Source organism: Chelonus insularis, unplaced genomic scaffold (assembly GCF_013357705.1).
Source record: "Chelonus insularis isolate UGA/USDA-ARS -01 unplaced genomic scaffold, ASM1335770v1 contig_24_pilon, whole genome shotgun sequence".
Lineage (NCBI taxonomy): Eukaryota > Metazoa > Arthropoda > Insecta > Hymenoptera > Braconidae > Chelonus > Chelonus insularis.
Window position 1 is genome coordinate 37237 of NW_023276446.1, and position 18281 is coordinate 55517.

The window sequence follows — 18281 nt, forward strand, 5'->3', positions numbered from 1 at the left end:
CTAAGATATAATGTGTACATAATGAATTTTAGAAAACTAATAAGTAATATCATTTAAAAGTATAAATAGAAGAAATGGACATTGTTCTATATTATTGATATATTATTACATACGCAAATAAATTTAACTTTATGTGACAGCATAAAGATTCATTTAAATTTATTTATTAGTATATACAAAATTTATTACATAAACGTCAATTTATCTACAGAGAGAAGACTTCTCTCTGATAGACCCCATAACAATAGACTATCCCCACTAAAAAAATTTTGAACTTTAATTTAAATAATAACAAGAAAATTTAAATAATGATAATTATAATTTAATTATAAACTTGAGTTTATAATTACTATAATCAAACTAACCTTAATGGTCACGATTATTTTATAATGACTGAAGAAGTAAGTTTAAATTATAATTATCATTATTTAAATTTTCTTGTTATTATTTAAATTAAAGTTCAAAATTTTTTTAGTGGGGATAGTCTATTGTTATGGGGACTATCTAAAAGAGTATTTAATCATGAACTTTCTAAATTAATTTAGATGTAGAATCTCTGTTTAAAAAAGAACTACTCCGTCGATAATTGCTTGGATGGTATCAAAGTTTTTGATGGACCAGGCAATCATGACGCCTAGTGTACAAAGAGTTCTTCTTATATTTCTCCACTGTAGATCCAGAAGTGCCAACTTAAAAACAAAAAGTCACTAATCTGGTACCCTGGACAATTTAGCCGTCCCCCCTGAAATAGAAGAAAAAATTACCTTGCTGTCGATAATTGCTCAGACGGTATAAGTTGAGTGCTTATAATGTGTACATTTTTTCATCTCAGTATGCTTGAATTGTCTTTTTAATCTGTGTTTAAAGTATTACTTGCTAAAATACGTATTGGTAGAAAAACTAAAAATGACTGCTTTAAGAAATACATTTTGTGATGACATGAGAAAAGCAACAAGAAAGATTCATGCTGTGAGCGATTCTTTAGTCAATTTCAAATTAGCACTAGGTTAGTGCTAAACATTGAATTTACTCAAATTATAGAAGAAACGGAATATTTGTGTCCATTATCGATTTCCATCTTATAATTTTTATGAGAAAGGAGTCGTATTAAGGTATTTATAAAGTACTGGGCATGAATGCTGTTAAATTTTTTGCCAATTATACATGCGATTTTTCTTTACCCTGCATAGAGAAAATAACATAGCATTTGTGGTCCGCACTGTATAGAGTAAACGCATTAGTGAATCAACAGTTACTAGTAAATAAACAACATGACCAATATATCAATAGATTAGTAATAATAGGTATACTTTCTTACTGTTAATTTATTGATGTGTTTGATTTTTTCGAAATTTTATTGATTGTTTCTAGTGTTTTGAGGACAAATAATTTGTACCACTTTTTCCATATTAAATTTATGTGTCGTTATGTAGTGAGCTATGATTAAAACCTTTACTTATATTCATATAATAAAAATATTTATATCAGCCCTAGTAGCTAATTCTGACGTCAGAATTACATCCGTCTGTTTCTTTTCTGAGTCAGATTGTCATTAATTTCTAATGCTCAATTTTCTATAAAAAATCTTTCGTGTGTCTGCTCTAAAAAACGACAGATACATACGTAAATGACCCTCTCAAGTTACATACACTTAGTGTCATTAATGCCTGGTGTGTCAAGAATGTTGATACTATCCAAGCAATTTACTTCATCTTCAATTAACTTTAAAATCGTTTTTTTCATTATTAAGTTTCCATTAGGAAGTTACCGAAATTATGTCGATTGGATGTACCTGACGTTTCGAACGTTCAATGAACAAAAATTGAAAAAGCCTAAATGGGCCCAAAAAAGTAGTCAATAGAGGAATTACATAACGTACAAAACAAAGAAACAAAAAAAAATCATCGGAAACAACCCCTTCTTATTTTTTATCCGGGTTGAAGAGCCACAAACGTGATAATTATTCATTCGAACTTGAATCAATTTGTTTACTTACTTTGCCATAATAAAAATATTTTTTATAAATTTTGCTGACTTTGGAGTCAGAACTAATATAAAAAACAATCCCCACCCATAGGAAACAACCCCTTCCCTTTTTTATCCGGGTAAATATGCCTTTCTGAATTTTTATGTTCATTAATTTTTCCGTTTATTATTATGTTATTATAGTTCAATATTCATAAATATTCCACAATAAATGGTAAATAAATAAATACTTACTTTTCTTCTTAACTTACTCTTCCGTTACAAAGAGTATACCACACAGAGTTTTTTTTATTGAAAATATTTATTATTAGAAATAAGGTCTTGAAATAAGTTGGAAACTCGTGTTATTAATTAAATAAATAAATATCATTTATTACTCTCTGTGTAAAATCTTTTTTTTTCTAATAAATATTTTAAACATAATTTGCACCTAAATTCATATTCATTTGAATATTCGGCAGTCTTTTTTTTCTTTTTTGTCCTTGGTTCTTCAGGTTCACTATCAGAACTAATATAAATAGCACCTTTACTGTCTTTCTTTCTATTCTTTTTTTTTTGTTTTTTCTTCATTGTCTGTGTTGCTTTCATTTGGTTTTATACAAATTGCATGTATTGGTCGGAGACATGTCCTACACTGAATGTTTGAGCCGTCTTTTTTCTGTTTAGAGCAGTTTAGACATGCCTCCGTCATATCTTCCGAATTTCTGAGTAATCGGATACCGGCCTCATCTCTAAATTTTTTAAATTCAATTTGTGGCCAAAAGCAAATTCTTTTTGGCTCTCGTCATTTTTCAATGCATTCCCGATACATTGGATGTAATACATTACGAAAACACCTCAATTTGTTCCATCTTCCTCGGGTTAAATTGGCCGTTCTTCAATTTTTCTTATCCCCGATTTTATTCCATGTAATTTTCTGAATGGTGTTCCAATATTTGACATGGAAAATACTGTTTCTAAGGATTTCACCACTCTTTCTTTTTCGTCTACATCTACATCTCTCCATGGTTATGTGGATTTATTGAAAAAAGTTCTTCTTCTTTTATTCTTAGAATTAAAAGACGCCAATGACTTGAATTTCGTTACAGTTTTTGTATAGATATGATTTTGTTGGATTATTTCTTACGTGGGAAAAGTTCACGATTATCGATGCTGTTATGTCGGTAGAATAAAATGTTACATTGGGCCAATTGTCTAAAAAAGTTGAAGTAAATGCATCGATTATGTCTCCATCAATCCATCTATTTGGATTGATTAAAGTGTTAAATTGTCTTGCTGTTATCTCAATTTTTGCAGCAGCTATTACACAATTTTTTTTTGCTGAATACTGCAATTTTTAATGTTGATGATTTAGAATTTTTATAATATTCTAAACATTCGATTGAACCATTATTTAATTTTTTTTTATCGACCTGGGTGTCAATGACAAGTTCATCTGTGTCTTCTGTTTTTGAATATTTCTCAAGTTTTAAAACCTCCTTATCTGACTCGACAGTTTCAACATTTGGCTTCTTCAGCTTTTCTTTAGTTTCCTCATTTTGAGTATTAGCAATAATATTTTTCCATTCTTTTTCCATATTTATTCCTTTCATATATCGGTTTCGGCACCCAGAAGACGACTTTTTTTGGTCACGGAAATGTTTTTCTTTTCTTCCCCATTTTTCATGAGCGAAAGAATTTGATGCTGAATCTACATTGGTTGTTTGGTATGGTTTTTTACTGGTCGTTCTCATTTCGTTGATATTTGGATGACATTTTTGGCTTCCAGAAGAATCGCAACCTTATGCTTCACATGATTTATCCATATTTTTCTCAGATGATTTCTGAGACGAAAGTTACATGATTGTTTCCATTCTTTCGCAATCTACACAAAATTTAGAAGAAAAACTAATGATTATATGCGTAAAACAGACAATAGCAATGTATTGTAATTTTAAGGATTAAGTGCAACACTTACTCAAAAGTTGCTTTTGTACATTTTATTTTTAAAGAAGATTATTAATTTTTTGTCGTATTATTTTGATCAAATCAATAAGATATTATTTCTGATTCTTAAAACAATGTAGTTATTCATGGCTTATTAAAAATCATTTGAAAAATTGAAGAAGACTGAACTCATTAATAGAGAATAAAAATTAGTAACCAACTGATTTGCCATAATTGTACAAATTGTCCGATATATATTTTTTTTTTTTAATTGAAAAGTAATTCAATTGAAGCTATCCAAAAATTGATTATTTAACAATTTCTTTTACATTAAATTGTTCTAGCATAATCAACTCGATTTGACCAAAAAAAAATCTTACAATATACATCATAAAATAATTACAGAAGTAAAAAATTTTCTTTACATCCTGTTACGGTCAAATTAATTCGATTAAAAATATGTACTTTAAAGGATATATCGGAATTATAGAAAAACAACTGGATTGTTTTAATAAGAACTAAAAGTATATTATAATATGATAAGACAAATATTAATTGCGTTTATATAACTTACGATCGAGCAAAGAGAATTTTTACCCCATTTGTCAAAATTTACGTCCTCTAACAATGACACATTTTCGGCAATTAACTTTGCCAAAGAATCGTATCTATCACCCATAATAAAATATTATTCCGGAATGAACAAGATAGAACAGTGAGATAAAAAAAAAATATTAAAATTATGAAAATAATATAAAGCAACTTAACTCAATAAAAAACTAACAGTTAATAAACTAATATATAATACAGTTTATAAGCTAAAATTACAATGATTAAATCACTTGAAAGAAGAAAAGAACGCAAACAATACGAACTAACGATTACTGACGAGATATATATAAACACATATTATAATAAATAAAAATATAACACAACTTGAATATAACTATTTTACTTCACTTCGTTCTATCAAATCAAACGCTTGGACAAGAAGACTAACCCTTAGGAAAATCTTAGAAAGACTGACGTAAATTCACAAGAACTTATAGTTAAAACTTGAAAGTAAATAAATATTAGACATGTGGTTTGCAATTTAGACAAAAAAGAATATCATCTTTTAAGCACTGTCCTTACAATATTGCATACGCTTTCTCTGAGATACATAAAAATATGTTCATCCTATTTTATTGCTCTTCTGGTTCGGATTGAAGATATTTAGTTACACATGCGTAAAAGGTAAAAGAAATAGCATCAATTCATTTCCGTTTATTTATGAGCTAATAGTAAACATTCATTGAGACATAACTAAAATCAAGAATGCTAAACAGTAAAAAATGAGCTGGAGTGAAATTATAAACATAAGAAAAAAACACATGTGCATTGCACGACACGAAAACAAACATAGAAATGTTTCATTAACATGAAAAATTATTAATAAGAAAATTCCATGAAAGTAGAGAAAACTTAAAAGAATTTCTCGGACACAACAAGAGTCGAAAAAGAAGAGAGATATTTTTTATCATGACAAGAATAGTCAACGAATCGATTTAATTGCAACAAAATAACAAACGTATTTGTAAAGAAGTCAGCAAAATTTATAAAAAATATTTTTATTATGGCAAAGTAAGTAAACGAATTGATTTAAGTTCGAATGAATAATTATCACGTTTGTGGCTCTTCAACCCGGATAAAAAATAAGAAGGGGTTGTTTCCGATAAGGGGGAGGATTGTTTTTTTTTGTTTCTTTGTTTTGTACGTTATGTAGTTTCTCTATTGACTACTTTGTTGGGCCCATTTAGGCTTTTTCAATTTTCGTTCATTGAACGTTCGAAACTTACATTCGATTGGTGAAATTTGAATAAATTTGGTCGAGGCTTTTTTTTTATAACAAAATAACTAACAATAAATAAATGAAAAGATTAACCATTTAAACTACTTTTAAGCGAAAGAAAAACAATTTTATTAAAAAATTTACTCAATACTAACTAGACTGACTAGACAATCGAATATAACTGTCACCAATGACATATTGTTTATAACAATATAAATTTGTTACTATTTGTTATTATTTGGTTACCGGGAAGGTGACCAGATTTAAATTCTTTAATTGAGTGAGGTTAGCTATTCAGTAATTAATTACTGAACACACTGTAATTTATTATAATAATCTGGAATATGCTGTTAAGAAGGATCATACAGGTGTATTATCTAGAAACAAGATCAGGAATCAATTGAAACTGGAGTGGAGTTTGTGATCAAAATTCAATTAAACAAAGATTATTGAGAAGATTACAGTTATCGACAAGTAGAAATACCTTATTTCCATCAAAATAAAAGATCCTTATCTTGCTATTTAATATATATGTCTAGATAATAGATTAGCATTAAATTACATCAATAGTTTATTTAACAATCAAATTTAATATACATAAGTCTATGAGGTTCAATAAACGTTGACTCTTTAACTATGTTTTTTCCAAGATCCTCTCGATCGCCAACAATAAGATTTAAAATGAGCTGGTGTAAATGCAACAATTCTAGCAATTCGACATTTTTGATTATTGTAAAATATCATTTTTGAAATCTCAGGTATTCTACATCTTTCTCCATGTCGAGAAATTTTGTGATTTTTGTCATTGATTTTTCTAATATCCAACTCAATATAAATTTGGTCATCTCCACGTTGGCATCGTTTGTTTTTAGGAGCATTCAAAGCTAATTGTAAAGCGAAAAATGAGTTTTTTACTAGTATATCATGTTATGTTGTTAGTGCTAAATATTTAGATATGTAATATCCACTACATGGTTTACAAACTTGCTGGTTGGTTTTAGTTTTCGGCTTGAAGAAATAATTCCAAATAGCTAAGGCTGAATCCCAACAGGTAATATTAGATATTATAATGCGACTATCTCTGTTATCAGTTTGAACATTCAATGTGTTGCGATCAAATTTATACAATAAATTTCCTCGTTTCTGTAGAATTAATTGTATAGCTTCGTTTAGTAAAAATATTTTTACAAATTCGAATGTTTCCACGTTTTGTGCATTACTTTTAACTGTTGAATAATATCTAATGTTGTCTATTACAGCTGTTGCCATGATATGAATGATGAAATCAAAAGTACAAGTGTTTCGTATGTGCAACAATGACATCACAAAACAACATTTTCTATGCTAATATAGTTGTTTTATTTGTGTTATTCACCATTTAAATAGCACTACGTAATGAAAAAAAAGAACAGAATAAATAATTTAAAGAGAAAAAATTAATGTAAAGTAATAAGATAAAAAAAGACAATTTATTTTATATGAAGTTTAATTTATTATTCAAAATTATTTCATACCTAATTTTTTAATTAAACAAATTGTACGCTAAATATTTTTTTTATTCGCCACTTAAACGGCCGTTTGCAATTATAATAACAATGTGTTGAGAATTAATTAATTCTCAGTTTGAATTTGCCAGCTGACAGGAACTTCGGCAGCCATCTTGGGACTGGGTCGATAACCAATCGACCTAATAATCAATAATTCTTTATCTAGTCACTCATTTGACTACTTTTGAGTGTCCCTTTTGACTAATGAAGTTCCTGTCGCCATTCTTTCTCTGTTCTCGTTCACGTGTACACGCCATTCACATTCTTTTCAGACAATCTTGAAGTTTTGAGTCAATCATTAGTGCTAGTGCTATTCTGAACCACCAGAAATATTCAATTTTCATTCTACAATCAAAATCAACTAACAGTTCAAGACATTTCATAGTAAATTCACGAAGTTACAGTAAATTCATTTTGCATTGCATTGATAGGCTAACGCCACGTGCACAATCATATTCTTGCTCAACTTGAGAAGCGTGCTGAGCTCGTGTGGGAGGTCAATAATACTGAACACACCAAGTTGAGTATTTTTTAGACATTCAATTCACATTCAGTAATTACAATTGACATTTAGTGATTTCTAAAGACATTCATTTCTTGTATTCATTGATAAACGGTCATTCAGTGTATATTGTGTACCTGTTAGTGCTTAAAATAAAGATACTTTATTTTTTATAAAACCTGACTTCCGTTTGCTCTGTTCCGGCACAATCATCCCTATCCTTAAACGGTTAGGTTAATTCAAAAGTTGAGATTTTCTCAACACAATGAATAGAAATTATGATATTAATTTTATTATATTAATTAATTAATTCATGTATTTATCATTATTTGGCTTAAAATATTTTAATTTCAAGTCAACTGAAATAAAACTGAATACATTCAAAACTTGAGAATGTATTGAGAAGGAAAACACTGATCTTGTGCGTCAGATATTTCCTGACAAGCCCAAAATCAGTCGATACGGCTCTCTTTTTCTAACTTATTAACGTTATATATCTTTTCTTCTTGTTTCCTCGAAGGGCGCAGTTTAACATACGTGCGCTTAGGCCCGAAAACATGCGATGAGAGTGATAAGCACTAACGTACCGCTCTGTCCCTCTCACAGCAGTATCATACGCCAAGGGTGTCTTATATTTTCACCGGTGTTCTGACTTCGATGAGTTGGTGGAAAAATGGACTGGGTGCGATGTCATTTCTAAGAAAATGGTGACTATGGCCCTCCCAGCAATTTTGAACTTTCTTGTAATCATCGTCAATCGGTCATGTGACCAAAATATATTTCCTGATTCCTGGAAGTGTGCACGAGTGGTGACAGTAAATGAAATCAATATTCCTCAGCAACTTTCAGACTACCGGTTTATTGCGCTGTTACCTTTTTTTAGTAAAGTGCGGGAAAGATTAGCTTTTGAGCAGATTACATCTTGTCTTAATCAACACAACTTGCTGACATTAGGACTAACATGAACAATCGCAAACTTACCGTTCTCGTGCTTTTTGATTTCTCTAAAGCTTTTGACAAAGTTTCGCACTCTCTGCTGCTGGCTAAACTTACAGTGTTAGGCTTCTCTGAGGACGCTTTTTGCTGAATGTGCTCGTATTAGGTGAACAGGCATCAGGCTGTCCTCTGATGGCTCCTTGACTTCTTTTCTACCGACAACTGCGGGTGTTTCTCAAGAATCCATTCTTGGACCACTCCTATTCTCTCTATTTGGAAATGGTATTAGTACCTGCATCACTGAATCGATGAGGCTACTATATACTGAAAACCTGAAGATCTATCGCAGTTGTGCTCTGCCTGAAATCTCGAATTGCATTCACAGTCTGAATGCGGACATCGCCAGAATGTTACAGAATGTATTATTTTAGAATAATAAAACCCCGGGTCTTAGGCAGATAACCCTGAAAAAGATGAAGTTTCCCTACCAAAATTATAATGCAACAGATAAGTTAATTTACGTTTTAATAATATTCTTCAATTAACTCTGGCTAGCTATTCTATGAATATTCATAAAAATATAAAGAAAATACTTGAGAACAATTACCCTTTCGTGGGCTGCATATTAACTTGTGAAAACGCTCAAGCTTCGAGTCAATTTTTTCTTCAACAATATAAATCCGATCCCAAGACAGCTATTAGTTGGTCTTACTGCTACTCGCAACGCAGTTAAGGACTCAAAAGAAGTCCTGAACTTACATTTCTCACTTCCGAACGCTGTTCAATTGTACTTATTCAACTTCCTCAAATCCCTGAGCAACCATACGTCTGGTAGGAAATGATAATGTTTTCCAATGTTGTATGTGACTCCAATAAGGTCGTCACCGTGATTGTTTATGTTTTGCCAGTCGCTATATTACGGATCCTTTGCTGATTCGAGTCATTACTTTAGAGTATCAAATCCACGGAAACTCTGAGAGATCAAAATTTACTAATTCTTGGCGTCTCGGTATGAAAGTAGAGTGAGCCACACTAAAATCCTTATATATTTATATTGCAAATCGGTCACAACATTTATTGTAGATCAGCTAGCCAGCAAAGTCTTAATGAATCTAAGTAAAGTTGAACCCAATTGATTTTATTATTACTCATTTACCTACAAAAGTAAAGTGACCGAAAGCACCTGGTTCTACATATCGTTTTTCGACTTTGCAGCCCTAGATGCGGACTTGGATTTCGGTCACCAGTAGTATCAGTTTTATCCGCTTTGGTCGGCGACCCCAGTTGTTTATGGTATGGGAGGAGCACGATTATATTGTCAACACCTGAAAGAATAAATGATTAGTATGAGGCGTTTCCCGAAATATGTAATAGCTTGTATTAGAGATTGTTGAGTACCTGAAAGTGAAGTAAAGTAAAAAGATAGAAACAAAAGTGAAAAAAAAAACAAAACAAGCAGAGAAGTAAAGTGAAGAGAGAATGAAGTCCCTATCCGTTTGATCCACAGGTTACAGGTGTTCTGCGAAGATTGCAGGCCTGCAACTTGTGCCTAGATGCTTCGACAACACCCAGGTGTTAATCAATGAAGTTCACGAGCTATGTTTATGGCGCTGGTAATAATTTACTACTTCTACCGGGTGGAGGATTCTGTGTAATGGGTATTGCTGCTTTCGTTCGCGCTATCTTCCTCTTCTCTCTCACCCCCTCGCGGATTCTTCTAATTTTCTCAAACAATTTCTCTTCCGCGCACAAATTGTTCGAGTGCCTTACATGTGTCCTTTGTTTGGCCGAATTTTGGCGCTATTTCAGGCCATGTTAGGCTGAGGTCAACGTTCATTTCTGAACGTATGACCGATATGATATCACGACGTTTGTCTCTATATGCAGGACAGTGCAGCAAGAAGTGCTCCACTGTGTCGTCATCTTCCCTTTTGCAATTAGGGCAAGTTGGGTCCGTCTCGGTGGCATATGGTCACAATGTGCACGAAATATGCCATGTCTTGTGAATATTGGTGTCATTAGGTTGTTCAGGATTATTAGGTTTCCAGTTATTATCAAGTCTATTTGCTATGCTTGGGAAGAATTGGTATGTTTTGCGGCCCGTTTCGGACGCATCCCATTCTGCCTGTCATATTTTGAATGTTAGTAACCTGAGGTTCATCATCGGCGTTGACGATTCTTCTGATGTATTGTCGTTCATAGAAATTCTAACGATTGAATCCTCGTACTGGAAGTAATGTGAAATAGCGTAGAATTAATAACCAAGCCTTTCAATGAGAACACACGTACAGTGTGCAGTACTAAGTTCATCGATGTAGAGCATCTTAAGAAGAGGGTTAACTACGACAATAGCCGATTTGGGTTTTTCCCGTTTATGTGTTTTAGCGGTGACTAGAGCTTGGCCAAATCCTCTAACTGCGTAGCCTTGTAAGTCGGCATTCGTGAAGTAGGGCTCCTGTAATAACAGTGCATCCAGTTGCTTTCTGGCAAGTGCAAACGGTTCTTTCGTGGATTTAATGTTGAGATGAAGATTTAATTGGAGAAGACGGAGCTCGTCTGTCCTTCTAATGCCGTGATGTTTTAGTTATAATTATTACTACAATTATAACTATTGTTAGATTCATTATTATTATTATTATTAATATTGGTCGCCTCTGCGGAGACCCGTTGCCGAGCCCTGACAGCGGCCTTCCATTGCGAGAGGTCAAAAGATACCTTTTCTATGCTTAGTATGCGGATCCGGGGGAGGGGCGAGGGGGGGGGGTCGAGTTAGGCTCACTGAGCATTTACGGATTCGAAGTACCCTGCCACATACATAGAAAACAGAATCTATGCAATAAAATCGAGTTTGTCTGTCGGGATTTTTTTCTTCTTACTAAAAAAAGCCACTAACTATTCACTATGAATAGAAACGAAGTCTCTATGTCTAAAAAAGTTGTATTATAGACAATCAAAAAATTATGTTTGACTATAAAATTTGATTTTTTTCCATCAGTTAAAACTGCTAGACGAACATGTAACAAAGTCCTTACATAGCGTGTTTTACCGTCATCTTGAAATACAGGACTCGTCGAACCAGCTGACTTTCCAATACCTTAAGTCAGCAGGCTTGTTCTCAGAAACGAAAGGATTCATTACGACCTGCCAAGATGGTGTATTTTTAACTCTCATCTATCAGCGTAATGTTATGCAAGAACAGCTCGAGGACATAAGATGCTGAACATGCCACAGTGATGTAGATAAGACGTTTTTTCATGTTTTATAGCCTTGTCCGATACTAGCGCGTTCAGCTTACATTCACTGGCATAACGCCGCCTTATGAGTGCTGTATCAATTCGGCACTCTTATGAGATTGACGAGACATCAGTACACCCTATGTTCCCGGCGAAAGTGAATCAGTCACTGAGAACGGAAAAGTGATAATTCTTTGCAATTTCCGGCTCCCTATGCCTCAACTTATCGAACACCAAGAACCTATAGTATAGTAAGTTCTCAGCCCCGAGCTGAAAGCTATCGAGATCATACGAAATGTCTGTCACGCAGACACAGCTTAGTCCTGATGATTGACGCCCTCGAAGGGATGAGGGACCATCTTCTATCAGAGCTTCGAACAATACCAGTCTACCATAGTCAGGCTGAGATTCTTGTGGCTCGTGTGCAGAAAGCGGTCATTCTTGGTTCCCTCCGAATTCTGAGACGACTGTAAACTTTTGACTGAACGGCTGCAACCCCGATACCAATAATAATAATAAACTCATTTATATTTATCGTATCCTAACTAAATTTTGGCGTTTTATAATTTTTTTTATGTTAATAATTAAACACCATTAACTTTAAATTTAATACTGTAGCCTTACACTTGATAAAGAACTCAATAATCTATACTTCACATATAACGAATTCGATAATTTTAACCAGGCAGCTTCGAAAAAATTGGAATTATATGGTTAGACCTTAATTTCAATTATTTATAATAAATACAATGGGGTCATCAACCTAACGACAAGTGTTGATCGGTATCAATGACGCTCGATAATAAGTCCGACATATTTTGTACCCATAAGATAAATGTGAGTGCTAAGCTACCACACAATTATTTATTTATAATCACATCTACCCTTTCCTTTAAAGATACATGATTTTAACTTTTTTGCCTCATTTTCAAAAATTCCTGTGCCTGAAGCCAGCATCGTTTGAATTAAAAAAATAGCAGTGCAAGTACATCGAATACATATTTGATGTTCCGGTGTGGCAATTTTTGTTTATACCTCAAAAAACGGAATGATAACGTCACGCCCCAAAAAGTACCGTTCGACTCATTTCCGTCCTGGGGACTATCTCGACAAAACCATGAGGTCATAAATTTCACACAGTTCCTTTTATCATTATCACAATAAAATTACGACTTTATCTTCGATATAATTATAATACTTTAATTCCTCTGTATTTTGCAGGTTTACTCCGAAATGATGTGTGAACAGATGGTCTTTTAATATTTTATGACATTTTTCTTTTCTGGAAACAATTATAGAGACCGAACAAAATGCTTTCTCGGCACGTTTCCAATTTTTAAATGATCTTTACCGAGTGCAAGCCTTAAAAGATGATTTGAACTTCTACTTAGGTCCGAATTGGTCTAGAACGTACACTCCAAGGTAACTAGAATTCGAAATCATTAATTTAAACTATATATATTTGTGAATAGCAATAATGTGGAGCCATTACAATCTATTGATATGAAACAAATTTATTCCATTTTTCATATTTATATAAAACTAGATAATTGAAATCATACTTAGTCCACGTAACAATCAACGGGCATGTCAATAACCAGCCAGAAGAACAGAAAGAAAAATTTTAGTTAAATTTTCGCCCGTTTAGCTTGTTGAGATGTAAAAATAATGTTTGCGGTTAGGCCAGTAAGCACCAGCACATATAGGTGTGTGAGTGAGGGTACAGTGTAGGTGTACGAGCGTGAGCACGGTAGACGAGTCAAGTCAGTCGAAAGGTACATGACGAGGAAAGTAGTACTTTGAAACATCGTCTATGAAATGCTGTAGCTGTAATTTTACTTCATAATAAACTTTATTCTCTTCCTATTGAAAATGTGTATCTATACTTTACTGCCGCTATCGTCAATAGACTATTGCTAACGTAGCTTACTTTCTATGAGTTTTAACTTGCTGATGAGGATGGAACTCTTAATCTAACCTCAACATTCTTTAAGTAATATATATAGGATAAAATATCTATCTATCTCTATCTATGCTTCTATATAAATTTCTAGTGTCTGTCTGTCTGTCCGCTCTAATCTCTAAAACGGCTTATCCGATTGCATGTGAAATGTTGAAAGGCATATTTCTTTTGTTTATAACAATTGAATTATATTAAATTTCAGTTCTACTAACATGATTATACACATGACGCGGACGAAATCGCAAGAATTTGCTAGTAAGTTTATAAATTGTAAATGATATCGTCGAATTTTTTTTAACATTTTATAAGAAAATAATTCTTTTTTATTATTATAAAAATTTCGTAAGACTTTATTGCTCAGAAAAAAAATAAATCAGACAGTTTGCACATTAAATATAAACGTATTTATTTTAGAATGCAAAAACATATATCTATTTTTTTTCTGCTCTTTCGATTACAATTGATTTTTTTTAGATTAATATCTATTTGGTCTTTCGGAAAAATATTGACTTCAAGTACGTAGAACCCTCAAACTGCTCTGAAAAGTAGTTATGTTTATGGGCCTCTTTTACCACCAAAAAAAGCGTGTTGGCAAAAAAAATATGTGACCCTTAAAATTTGATGTAGAATAGTATATCAGTTACAAAAAAATTGGAGGTGACATGTCGAGTTACATTGTTTGTTTGTGAAACAATAAGCCGTGCATTCGAATCTGTAATTTTTACACAGTTAATGTTACTCCTAAAATTGATTACATTTACTTTGTAAGTATACAATGAGTATCTATTCATCTTCAAATATTATGAAAAAGGTAGAAATAATCGAAAAACAATGTCTGATTTCCGACGCTCAAATTTACTGACTGATTTTTCCCCGTGTAGTAATCATTTAGTTCCCGGGGGGAGGGGGAGGAGTTTTTTTAATCGTTTTCATTTTCTTAATTTAAAACTTTAACATTTTTTTATGTTTCGTGGTCTCCAACTCAAAATATGGTTATTCCGAAGTATATAGTTTCTTTATCAAATTTCAATGTGATATGCAATATAGAAATTCAGAAGTCAATAGGTTAATGGGTTGTCACAAAAACATGTTCTAAAGAGTCATCGCTAATTTCTCCGCGTATCGTTGTGCACACAAAACACTCATTTTACATTCCAATAGCTGCCACTGAAACTCAAGTGATAGCACTTGTGCGTTAAATTATTGCAGGTATGCTGACACCATGTGTTAGCTTTACACGCTTGCCGGTGTTTTCAGGAATGTGAGATAAGCAGTGTGGGCCTATGAAGGGCTGTGATTGGCTTACATGAGTTGACAAGAGCGTCGCTTGCTGAATCAGTCATCCGGGAAACTGACGATTTCGAATATTTCCATTTTAGCTGTAACATAAGTTTTCTATATTTTGTTGCTGCCTATTGGTAAGCTCATTTTGTAGACCTCTCAGATTACATCGCTTTTATGTTCGAATATTCTTATACAAAAAACAGTTTTTTTGGGTATATTACTATAACTACCTGTTATAATTAACCTTTTACCAAAAAAATTATAAAACAATTATAATATAGTATGACAGGATCCGCACACGTGTACTGCCACTCAAAAAACGTACCTATGACACTGACAGATATCGCAATATTATAAACAGACACATCGATTTTTGGCAATGTTTATATGTAACATCTAATTGAATCGTGTATATAGTAATTTCTTTGGAACTATATATTTTTTTTTTTAAATTCATTTTATAAAAGACTGGTTAACTTCTGGACCTAAGTATGAATCGAATCGTTTTTTTCTCAGGTTATTTATAGGTTGTATTGGCTTCTAATAATGATTCGCAACACATTGTTTACAAAAGGAACAAAATTAAGTTTTTTCTGGATTTAATACTACTATTTAAACTGAAAACGAAGGTTGAAGGCATTCAGGTAAAACAGTCTTGCTTTGTTTCTTCAGTAAACACATTTTTTGGTTATTGAATTGCTCGAAATCAAAATTAATTTTCGGTTTTGAAGTTAAAATAGTAATACTTTCTGTTGCAGAGAAAAATAACACCAAAAATATACACTGACGGACGCATTTCTCCACGCGGAATAGAACATGTTACTATTTAACCAAAAAACAGAAAATGAAGACTATTTCTGAGCGAAAGTATGATGAATAAATATTTCTTTTATTTTTACAAATTAATAATATTTTGAATTCTTTATTGTATATCATAATTATCATTTACTACAATGTTTGAAACGCAAGATTCATGAATATATTATCAATTATTGTAGAAAAACAGTTTAAAAATACTTAAATCATCTACACAATTTAAAAAAGAAGAATCCAATACTTATAATGGCGTACATCTATCATCGGTACATGGGTCTCCTGAGTGGTGGTATTATCTTGAAAAGAAAAAGACAAATGATAAAGAAAATTAATTTTTTTCAACCAAAAAATATTTCAAGCAATCAGTGTCAGGTAGAGGGTAACAAAATAACGGATTTAGGACACAACAATATTTACGAATTGAAGAACAAAATTCGTGAAGTTGTCAATGAAATCGCTCATAATTGTAACGAGAGTACCAGAGAGTGTCTCATAGAAGGAAGTAAAATGGTATTTATTTTAAACAACGAAGTGATTCGTACTATTGAAGAAGCCAAAACAACATTTCTTGCTAAAATATTTTATTTGTTACTTATTTTAGTGATTTTATTAATTATCTATTTGTTTGTGATGTAATTTACGTAAAATATTTATTACACATATGAAAAGAATGTCTATCGAGTCATAGTTGAATTTTTTTTTTGGTTCTTTCCATGAATGAAATTTTCTAAATAATTTCGAAGGACTACTTTGTACAAATAAATGATTAAAGTATAATTTTTTTCAATGTGCTCATGAATGTTAAAACTTTGTTGACAGTATCTGTTTCCAATGAAATTGCTTCTTTCAGAATCAGTTTTTCGAAAATTTTCTCACACGAGGTAAGTAATGACTGAAATACCGCTGGAGTATTAAAGAACTAGCGTTTTCTAAGAAATACTATCTAATTATTTGGTAAATAAAAGTTTATAATTAACCTAATGAGTATACAGAAGAAATTAAGATGAAAATCTCTTACAATAAAGTGTATTCTTATCTTCGTTTCAATATGTTTATTACAAAAAGTAAATTTTGCAAATTTGTGATGGAAAATAAAATGTTTGGATACTGCAATACAAGGCCTACTAAGTAGGAAGAATAAGTGGGACTTTGGCTCACCCGGGAAGAGTGCAATAGTACATCTACTATTGTAATATCTAACCCAAATGTAGCGATGCTTCGTGCAGAAAACGTTAGTTGATTTATCCCATATAAATGGAGATTTTACATATCCCATGTCGTTGATTCGATAATTTAATAATGATGACTCAATAATTTTTGTCAGCAGGCTTAACGACGAAGATGTAACAATTATGCTCATTTCTTAAAATTTTATTCTATTCTACATACAAAGTTCAATAGCTCGTTTAACGTCAGCATTCGAATAATTTATTAGAATAGCAGCTATTACTCATAGTGTAACTCAATGTGATTGATAATCTTAAGAATAATACATTAGCTGAAGTCAGCAGCGATCAACAAATCAAGAAAAACATTTAAAAGTTTACCGGTTGATGCCTGGAACTTATATCAGCATGGAGTAGTATTAACTTTTTACAGTCGAATCTTTCTAAATGTTACCTCTCTCAAAACGAAACAAGGTTATCTCTCTAAATGAAACTTCCCCTATCCTCACCATGCTATCAGCCAATCAGATTTAAGGCGCATGGCGCGACATATTATTCAAAAACGATTCGAATATCTGTATGGAAATGTTTAATTTCTTCAACAACAAAGTTCTTTGAAAGTTATTCGTAATGAAATTACTATTTTTGAAGTACAATCATTGTTTAGAAATTTTTATTATTGCATTCTTTATTTTTTATTTATACAGAGCTTAAAAAAACTTGATGAATAGTTTTAATAAACTGAAAAATTTATGAAATACTATTTAAACAATAAACTAGTTTTGAATAAGCGTAGTTATCAAAAGAACATAAATAAAAATAAATAGCTTCAATAAATAAGAAAACAATTGTAGGAACATAAAAAATACACACTATTTGAAAATTATTCTTTATTAATCAATAATTTCATCGTGATATCGTTACTTATTTCAGTTAATATTAGCACAAAAATGGCGTGTTTTTCATAAATCCCATAATAATTAATAAACGTGTTCACCGCTTCATAAGCTTGGTGTAACGTAACCTTTGCAAAAGAATTATCATTATTAGAATCATGATCACAGATTTCTTCACTGAGAATTGGCAGTGGA

General features: G+C 31.9%; 1 long non-coding RNA gene across 1 annotated transcript; it reads left to right on the forward strand.

The window, feature by feature from the left end:
* Positions 1-773: 773 nt before the first annotated feature.
* On the forward strand, positions 774-16342 carry LOC118064675 (uncharacterized). The gene is made up of 4 exons (XR_004690072.1): positions 774-1112; positions 13183-13383; positions 15967-16075; positions 16207-16342. It is a non-coding gene; the product is annotated as an uncharacterized lncRNA (long non-coding RNA).
* Positions 16343-18281: the final 1939 nt, after the last annotated feature.